Here is a 10,000-nt window from a genome sequence, read left to right on the forward strand (position 1 = left end):
TTGCTCGAGCGAGCGAGCCGCGGGGCTTTAGCCGTCTTCTTTTGGTTTTTCCCTTCCCTTCCCTTCCCTTCCCTTCCCTTCCCTTCCCTTCCCTTCCCTTCCCTTCCCTTCCCTTCCCTTCCCTTCCCTTCCCTTCCCTTCCCTTCCTTCCCTTCCCCTCCCAGCGTTTCCCCGTTTCCCGCCCTGGTAGACATCACGTCGGGCGGCGTGAATCGACCACCCCATCTCCCTCACCGCGGACCCGCTCCGGCCCGCCACCCGTCTTCTGGGCTGCCCTTCCATTTTTTTTTTTTTGGCGGGAAGGAAGGGGCCGCACGCCCGTACTGGCACGCTTTTCCATTTCTTCCTTCCTGTCGCGGCGCCGACCCGTGTCCCCGAACGGCCGTGTCTTCTGGGAGGTGGACTGCCCTCCCGCCGGCCGGGAGAGAGGCTCAGCGGGAGTCCGGAGACGCGACTAGTCGAACGAACCCCCGGCTCTCCCCTGACCCCCTCCCCCCACCAATCCCCCTTCCGACGTACGAGGCCGTCTCCCACCGGCCGACCTCTGCCGCAGCCTTCCCGCCGTTTTTTTTTGTTTTTTTTTTTTTGGTGCCAGCGAGCGAACTGAGCGTGTGTGCGTGCGTCCGCTGGCGAACCCGCTAGAACTTTCCTGCCCGCGCTCCCTCTGGAGGTCGGGGACACGCCCCCGCCTCGTCCCCGTCCCCTCGCCTCTCCCCCCCACCCCGCCACCGTACCTTAAGGAACCCCACCAAATCGCGTACGCCTGGATACCGCTTGGACGGCCGTCCGCGGGCATGCCGAGGTCTGGGGCTTGCTTTTCTGCCCGCTCCTCCCCGAGCCCGTGCGGCGGCCCGGGGTGGCCGTGACCGACCCTGAGCTCCCGCCGCTTGGCCCCTTCCAAGCGCTTACGGCTTACCTCGGCCCGTCCGCCCGGGTCCCTCCGCAGCACCCGCCGCGAGCCCTAGGTGCGGCTTAGGTCTCAAATACCCGACCTAGGATTGCGTCCGTCGGGAGTCAAAGGAAACAAACGCGAGAGCGATGCCGACACGCAACGGGAGCGCTCCCGCCCGACCGCGCCACGCGGCCGCCGACAAGATGGCGGACGGTCGCTTCCGGTTCCGGCTCGGGAATGTCGGGAGGGCTCCGCCCGGCCCCTGCCGGCCCCGCCCGACTCGCGCGCTCCGCAGCGGCGGCCAGAGGGCGCTGCCGGCGGGAGCTCGCCATCTCCGGCCAGGTCTACCCGGCGCCGCACACGCACCCGAAAGTTCCGCATCGGGTCGGCCCGGGCCCCGCGGCGAACCGTGCTTCCCGTACGGCGGCGGCAGCCCGAGTTCGCTGCCGGTGCGGCTCGGGAACGCCGGCCAGGGCTAACCGGCCGCGGACCGCTCAGGCTTCCGTAACGGTGGCAGACAGAAGCTCGCTGCCGGTGCGGCTGGTGTTCCCCGGGCCAGGTCTGCCCGGCTCCGACGGAGTCGAGGGCTCCGCGGCGGCGTGGAGATGGCGCAGCCGGGTGGCTTGCCGTCTCCGGCCAAGCGTGCCCGGCACCGAGCAAACCTCTCGTGCTTCCCGAACGGAGGTGGCGAGAGCTCGCTGCCAGTGTGTCTCGGAAACGCCGGCCAATTCTACCCGGCTACAGCCGCCTCACGCGCTTCCCGAGCCGCGGTGGCGAGCGCTCGCGGCGCGGGAGGCTTAGAAACGCCGGTTCTGCCCGGCAAAGGGGAACACGCGCGTCTCGAGTGGCGGCGCCCGCTGCACGATGCCAGTGCCGCTTTTGAACGCCGGCCACGTCTTCCCGGCTATGGCCGTTCCTTGCGAGCAGCGGCCACGGACGGAGGCGGCTGCCGGGCCGCCGGGCCATCTCCAGCCACACCTGCCCTGCTCTGAAGGAGCCGAGCTCCCCGAACGGCGGCGTCTGGAGGATGCTGCCCGGGCGGCTCGCTGCTCCGGCCGCTTACGCCGGGCACCTGGCGTGACCCACGCTTCCCGAACGGCGTCAGTGGGAGCTCGCAGCCCAGGTGTTTTAGAAACGCTGGCCACATCTAGCCGGCCACCGCCGTCTCGCGCTTCCCAAAAAACAGCAGCGGGGGCGGCGGCGGTGGTGCCGGAGAGAGCTCTCCTCCGGTGCGGCTTGCCACCTCCAGCAACGTCCACGCGGCAACGGCCGACTCTTTTGTCCCGAGCGGCGGTGGCCAGATGCGTGTGCCGCGGCCCGCGGTTTGCCATCTCTGGCAAACACGTCTACCCTGCTCTGACAGAGTTGAGCGCGCCATCCGAACGGCGGCGGACAGAGCTCGCCGCCGGTGCGGCTTGCGATCTCCATCCAGGTCAACCCGGCTCCGGCCGACTCGCACGCTCCGCGCCCAAGGCTGGAGGCCGCTGCCGGGGCGGCTCGCGGTCTACAGTGACGTCTACCCGGTTTCGGTTCTCTTGTTCTCCTTCCCGGTGTGGCTTGGGTGGAGGGGGGGCGGCTGCCGCTTCGTGCCTCCACTTACGTCTACGTCAACTGCGGCTGGTGTCCGAACCCCTGCCGGTAGTTGACGTCCTCTTTGCTCGGCTTTTTTTCCTGTCCGCCTGGAGAGAGTGCATACTTTGCTCCGGAGGCGGCGATGCGTGGGTGCTCACGAGCACATTCGGAGAGAAAGGGGGGCGGCAGCGGCGGCAGTGGCGGTTTTCTGGGGCGCCGGTTCATTCTACCGGGTCAGGTCGCCTCGGTCGATGTTCGTGTCATCCCTCCCCAGCCACGGCCCCAGCGGCGGCAGTGGCGGTTTTCTGGGGCGCCGGTTCATTCTACCGGGTCAGGTCGCCTCGGTCGATGTGCGTGTCATCCCTCCCCAGCCACGGCCCCAGCCCCGGCCCACCACTCAGACGACTAAAATGGTCTGCCGGGCCACAAGAGAGAGAGAGAGAGAGAGAGAGAGAGAGACAGAGAGAGAGAGAGAAGAGGGTGAAGCCAGTTCCTGCGGCACCAGGGCAAACGAGGACGCTGGAGAGAAAACGAGCGGGAGGGAGAGAGAGAGAGAGAGAGAGAGAGAGAGACAGAGAGACAGAGAGACAGAGAGAGACAGAGAGAGAAAACGAGCGGGAGAGAGAGAGAGAGAGAGAGAGAGAGAGAGAGAGAGAGAGAGAGAGAGAGAGAGAGAGAGAGAGAGAGAGAGACAGAGAGAGAGACAGAGAGAGAGAGACAGAGAGAGAGAGACAGAGAGAGAGAGAGACAGAGAGAAAGAATTTTTCTTCTTTATTTTTGTCGGGTTTTTTTCTGGGGGGTGGGGTGGTGTAAGGCGTTGTTTGCCTTTCCAATTGAAAATTAATTAAATAATTAATTTAAACATTTGATCAATCTTTTTATTAGGCGGGTGGGGGGGCAACTGGTCGTGACGGGTGCCTCATTCTTTTTACGTTATTTATGTACGCAGTTAGGTAGTTACGTGTGTGTGTGTGTGTGTGTGTGTGTGTGTGTCTGTGTACACGTATGCACCTATTCCGACCCCCGGCCCCGTTTCTTCCCTATCTTTTCGCTCGCCTCTGCCAGGCGGCGCTAACGACGGCTGCAGGGCAGGACGGTGGCAGGACTTGGCGTCTGCCCCCCCCAGCCTTACCCTCAAAGATCCGCCCCACCTGAGGTCCGTGTCATGCATGTTTTTACCCATTTTTAAATCATTTTTATTTTTTTTTCATTGACTTTTAATTTAAAATCGTTCTTATATTTGGGGGGGGGGGGGGGGGGGGGGGAGAGGGGGAGGGAGTGACAGTGAGGGGCACCTCTTTATTTTTATATTATTTATGTACATATTAAGGTACGTACGGGTGTGTATGTGTGTGTGTATGTACCTATTCAGACCCCCGGCGGAGTTTCTTTTCTTTCTTCTCGCTCGCCTCCGCCAGGCGGCGCTAACGACGGCTCGGCCTAATAACGGCGGCAGAACTCGGCGTCCGGCCCTCATCCTTTCCCGCCCACCCCTCCCCCCCACCCTTACCCCCACAGATCCAACCCCCACCCAGATCGAGATCCGTGTCGTGTTTTTACCCATATCTTCTATCATTTTTGTTTTTTTACCACCTTTTTATTTAAAATCTTTTATTTATTTCTTCTTTTTTTTTTTTTTTGTGGGTGGAGGGGTGGGGGTGGTGAGGGGCATTTCTTTATTTTTATATTATTTATACATACGTATTTAGGTACGTACGTATGTACGCGTGTACGTGTCCCGCTCCCCGAGCCCAGTCTCTTTCCTTTTTTCTTGCCCGCCCCCCCGGGCAGGGCAGTCACGATGCTCCGGCCGGAGTCGGTGGCCAGCTTCCCCGAATCCCCCTCCACCCCTGGATCCGCCCGACAGTTGGTTTTTAGTTTTTCCTTCCCTGTATCCTTCCTTCGTTCCGTGAGATCAATCGTCTCGTCAGCTGCCCGTCCGTCCTTCCTTCTTCTCACTGGGACGTCGCTCGCTCGAGCGAGCTGCAGGGGTTTTTCCGTCTTGTTTCCCCCCCCCCAACCCCCGGCCCGCCGTCCTGCTTTCGGGCTGCCCTTCCTTTGGTTCTTTTGGGGTTGTTTTTTTTTTTTCATTATTATTATTATTATTCTTTTTTGTGAGGCAGTGGCGCGGGGCAGAGATGCGGCGCAGGTAACACCATCAGCCTCATGGCTGCACCACGGGGCTCGTCAGTGCCCCACTGTTCCCCCATAGATTCAGTGCCGGGTCCCACATCAGCCCCGTATCACCTGTGCCCCGTAGTTTCCCCAGATCCTTCTCCACATCCACCGCACGGAGGCCTCACGCGTCCCTCGAGAGTTCTCCCCCCAAAGAAAGCCTGTCCCACGGAGACACCATTAAGACCCCATAGTGCCCCATCAAAACCCAGAGAGCCCCACAGAGACCCCTTAGAAGACCACTGAGCCCCACGGAGGCCCCACAGAGACACACTGAGACCCATAGAGCCTCACAGAGGCCACTTAGTGCACCAAAGGGACCCCATAGGGACTGACTGAGGACCATAGAGATAACAATGTGCCCCGTAGAGCCCCATAAGGACCCTAGAGAGCCCCACAGGGACACGTAGAACCCTGCTCGGCTGCCCGGGCATGCTGCTGGCTCCTGCTCGGACAGCTGTCAGCGGGCACGCCGAGGTGCCTCCCCGTCAGGTGCTTTTCCACCCGCTCCTCCCCGAGCCCGTGCGGTGGCCTGGGGTGGCCGTGACCGACCCTGAGCGCCTGCTGCTTGGCCCCCCTTTCAAGGACGTACGGCTTTGCCTCGGCCCATCCACCCGCTCTGCCCGGGTCCCTCCGTAGCGCCATTCTCCTCAAGGTGTGTGTGGGGGGGGGGGGGGGTGCAGAGGCAAGTGCGGCACGGCACGGCGGCAGCAGCTTTAGCGGGGGAAAGTCATTCGCAGGGCCCCTCTCGCTCTGTGTGGCTTAGGTCTCAAGTCCTGGACGTTCAACCGCATCGAGAGTCACCCGGGCACCTGGTGAAAAGGAAACATAGAGCAAGAAGAGAGACGAAGAAAGAAACAAACCGGCGCAGGAGGGACACCGAGACTTTACGGGCGGTCTCCCACCGGACGAGGCCGCTGAGATTCTCGTCCTCCTCACCTGTGCCGCACAGCCGTCCCATAGCTGGCCCAGATCCTTCCCCACGTCCGCTCCACCGATGCCCCACATTTCTCTATGGAGTTCTTTCCCCCCCCCAAAAAAAATACCCGTCCCACAGAGACCCCATTAAGACCCCATAGTGCCCCATCCAAACCCCTAGAGCCCCGCAGACACCCCATAGAGCCCCATAGGGACGCACTGGGACACACAGAGTTCCACAGAGACCCTATAGAGCCTTACAGAGACCCCTTAGTGCCCCATGGAGAGCCATAGGGACCCCATTGTGCCCACAGAGTGCCCCATAGGGACCCACAGAGAGAACATTGTGCCCCCGAGGGGCACCTAGAGCCACACAGGGGCCCATGCAGAACTCATAGCGCCCCATAGAGACCCGCAGCGACCCATAGGGTCCAACAGAGAGCGATTGGAACCCCGCTGTGTCTGCACAGCGCCCCGCAGGAACCCATAGAGACCCATAGGGATCCTTTTCTGGGCGGGGGGAGGGGCTGGACGTCTGCACGCCTGTAGCGCCTCGCTTTCCCGCTTTTCCATTTTTTCCCGCTCGTGGCGCCGACCCAATGGCTCCCCGGCCGCCCGGCTCTTCCGGGAGGCCGAGGTCCCACCCCGTCAGGCGCTTTTCTGCCCGCTCCTCCCCGAGCCCGTGTGGTGGCCCGGAGCGGCCGTGACCGACCCCGAGCTCCCGCCGCTTGGCCCCCTTCAAGCGCATAGGGCTTACCTCGGCCCGTCCGCCCGCTCTTCCCGGGTCCTTCCGTAGCACCCGCCGCGAGCCCGGTGCCGCTTAGGTCTCAAATACTCGATCTAGGATTGCGTCGGGAGTCAAAGGAAACAAACGGGAGAGCGACGCCGACACTCAACGGGTGCGCTCCCGCCCGACCGCGCCACGCGGCTGCTGACAAGATGGCGGATGGTCGCTTCCGGTTCCGGCTCGGGAATGTCGGGAGGGCTCCGCCCGGCCCCTGCCGGCCCCGCCCGACTTGCGCGCTCCGCAGCGGCGGCCAGAGGGCGCTGCCGGCGGGGGCTCGCGATCTCCGGACAGGTCTACCCGGCGCACACGCACCCGAAAGCTCCGCATCGGCGTAGGTTCCCGTGTGTGCACAGGGTGGCTCGCCGGGTCGGTCCGGTCCTTCAGCGAACCGCGTGTCCCGTACGTCAGCGGCAAGAGTCCGCTGCCGGCGAGTTTGGCATTCCCAGGACCAGGTCTGCCCAGCTCGGATGGCTCCATGCCGGTGCCGCTTGGGGATGCCGGACCCGACCCGCGTCCCCGGCCACGGACGATCCGGTCGCGAGCGGAGGCGACGGCGGACGGAGGTGTCAGCTGGGGAGCCGTGCGATCTCTGCCCACGTCTACCCGGTTTCGAGGGAGCTGAGCTTGCCAAGTGGAGGCGCTTGGAGGGCGCTCCGGGGTCGTCGTGCAATGTTCGGCCACGTCTACCCTGCTCCGACGGAGCTGAGCGTTCCGAGCAGGGGTCTAGAGGGCGCTCCCGGGGCGGCTTGCGTTTTGCGGCCACGTCTACCTGGTTACGACGGAGCTGGGCGTACTAAGTGGTGTTGCCTAGAGGGCGCTCCGGGGTCGTCGTGCAATGTCCGGCCACGTCTACCTTGCTCCGACGGAGTCGAGCGCTCCGAGGAGGCGCCTAGAGGGCGCTGCCGGGGCGGCTTGCGGTCTCCGGCCACGTCTACCCGGTTTCGAGGGAGTGCGTAAAAAACGGGAGATGCCTAGAGGGCGCTACGTGGTTGTCGAGCAATGTCCAGCCAGGTCTACCCAGCTCCGACGGAGTCGAGAGCTCCGCGGCGGCTTGGAGATGGCGCGGACGAGTGGCTTGCCGTCTCCGGCCAAGTGTGCCCGGAACCGGGCGAACCTCTCGCGCTTCCCGAACGGCGGCAGCGAGAAATCACAGCGCGTGTGTTTAAAAAACGCCGGCCACGTCTACCCGGCAACAGCCGTTCGGCGCTAACCCGAACGGCGGCGGCGAAAGATCACCGCGCGTTTTAAAAACGCCGGCCACGTCTACCCGGCAACAGCCGTTCCGCGCTAACCCGAACGGCGGCGGCGAGAGCTCTCTGCCCGTGCTTCTCGGAAACGGCGGCCACGTCTACCCTGCTAAAGCCGTCTCGAACGTTTGCGTCCGGTGCTCGATGCCGGTGCCGCTTGGGAACGCCGGACCCGCGTTCCCGGCTACGACCGTTGCTGTCGCTCGTCGCGAGCGGCGGCGCCGGCGGACGGAGGTGTCAGCCGGGGCGCCGCGCGGTCTCCGGCCACGTCTACCCGGTTCCGACGGAGCTGAGCGTTCCGAGGGGTCTAGAGGGCGCTGCCGTGGCGGCTTGCGTTTTGCGGCCACGTCTACCCGGTTCCGACGGAGTCGGACGTGCCAAGCGGAGGCGCCTAGAGGGCGCAGCCGTGGCGGCATGCGGTCTGCGGCCACGTCTACCCGGTTTCGACGGAGATGGGCGTTCCAAGCGGTGTTGCCTAGAGGGCGCTCCGGGGTCGTCGTGCAACGTCCGGCCACGTCTACCCTGCTCCGATGGAGCTGAGCGCTCCGTGGAGGTGTCTAGGGGGCGCTATAGGTTTGCGGATTGCCGTCGCCTGCCACGTCTACCCGGTTCCGACGGAGTCGAGCGCTCCGCGGCGGCTTGGAGATGGCGCGGACGAGTGGCTTGCCGTCTCCGGCCAAGTGTGCCCGGAACCGGGCGAACCTCTCGCGCTTCCCGAACGGCGGCAGCGAGAAATCACAGCGCGTGTGTTTAAAAAACGCCGGCCACGTCTACCCGGCAACAGCCGTTCGGCGCTAACCCGAACGGCGGCGGCGAAAGATCACCGCGCGTTTTAAAAACGCCGGCCACGTCTACCCGGCAACAGCCGTTCCGCGCTAACCCGAACGGCGGCGGCGAGAGCTCTCTGCCCGTGCTTCTCGGAAACGGCGGCCACGTCTACCCTGCTAAAGCCGTCTCGAACGTTTGCGTCCGGTGCTCGATGCCGGTGCCGCTTGGGAACGCCGGACCCGCGTTCCCGGCTACGACCGTTGCTGTCGCTCGTCGCGAGCGGCGGCGCCGGCGGACGGAGGTGTCAGCCGGGGCGCCGCGCGGTCTCCGGCCACGTCTACCCGGTTCCGACGGAGCTGAGCGTTCCGAGGGGTCTAGAGGGCGCTGCCGTGGCGGCTTGCGTTTTGCGGCCACGTCTACCCGGTTCCGACGGAGTCGGACGTGCCAAGCGGAGGCGCCTAGAGGGCGCAGCCGTGGCGGCATGCGGTCTGCGGCCACGTCTACCCGGTTTCGACGGAGATGGGCGTTCCAAGCGGTGTTGCCTAGAGGGCGCTCCGGGGTCGTCGTGCAACGTCCGGCCACGTCTACCCTGCTCCGATGGAGCTGAGCGCTCCGTGGAGGTGTCTAGGGGGCGCTATAGGTTTGCGGTCCGGCCACGTCTACCTCGCTCCGACGGAGTCGAGCGCTCCGAGCGGTGGCGCCTAGAGGGCGCTGCCGGGGCGGCTTGCGGCCTCCGACCACGTCTACCCGGTTTCGAGGGAGTTGGACGTGCCAAGCGGAGGCGCCTAGAGGGCGCTGCCGGGGCGGCATGCGGTCTCCGGCCACGTCTACCCGGTTTCGAGGGAGTGCGTAAAAAACGGGAGATGCCTAGAGGGCGCTACGTGGTTGTCGTGCAGTGTCCAGCCAGGTCTACCCAGATCCGACGGTGTCGAGAGCTCCGCGGCGGCTTGGAGATGGCGCGGACGAGTGGCTTGCCGTCTCCGGTCAAGTTGTGCTAGGAACCGGGAGAACCTCTCGCGCTTCCCGAACGGTGGCGGCGAGAAATCACAGCGCGTGTGTTTAAAAAACGCCGGCCACGTCTACCCGGCTACAGCCGTTCCGCGCTAACCCGAACGGCGGCGGCGAAAGATCACCGCGCGTTTTAAAAAACGCCGGCCACGTCTACCCGGCAACAGCCGTTCCGCGCTTACCCGAACGGCGGCGGCGAGAGCTCTCTGCCCGTGCTTCTCGGAAACGGCGGCCACGTCTACCCTGCTAAAGCCGTCTCGAACGTTTGCGTCCGGTGCTCGATGCCGGTGCCGCTTGGGAACGCCGGACCCGCGTTCCCGGCTACGGCCGTTGCGGTCGCTCGTCGCGAGCGGCGGCGGCGGCGGACGGAGGTGTCAGCCGGGGCGCCGCGCGGTCTCCGGCCACGTCTACCCGGTTCCGACGGAGCTGAGCGTTCCGAGGGGTCTAGAGGGCGCTGCCGTGGCGGCTTGCGTTTTGCGGCCACGTCTACCCGGTTTCGACGGAGGTGGGCGTACCAAGCGGTGTTGCCTAGAGGGCGCTCCGGGATCGTCGTGCAACGTCCGGCCACGTCTACCTCGCTCCGACGGAGTCGAGCGCTCCGAGGAGGCGCCTAGAGGGCGCTGCCGGGTCGGC

This window comes from Cyrtonyx montezumae, unplaced genomic scaffold (assembly GCF_038088225.1).
Source record: "Cyrtonyx montezumae isolate F1298 unplaced genomic scaffold, pur_monq_1.0 scaffold_44, whole genome shotgun sequence".
NCBI classification, from domain to species: Eukaryota; Metazoa; Chordata; class Aves; order Galliformes; family Odontophoridae; genus Cyrtonyx; species Cyrtonyx montezumae.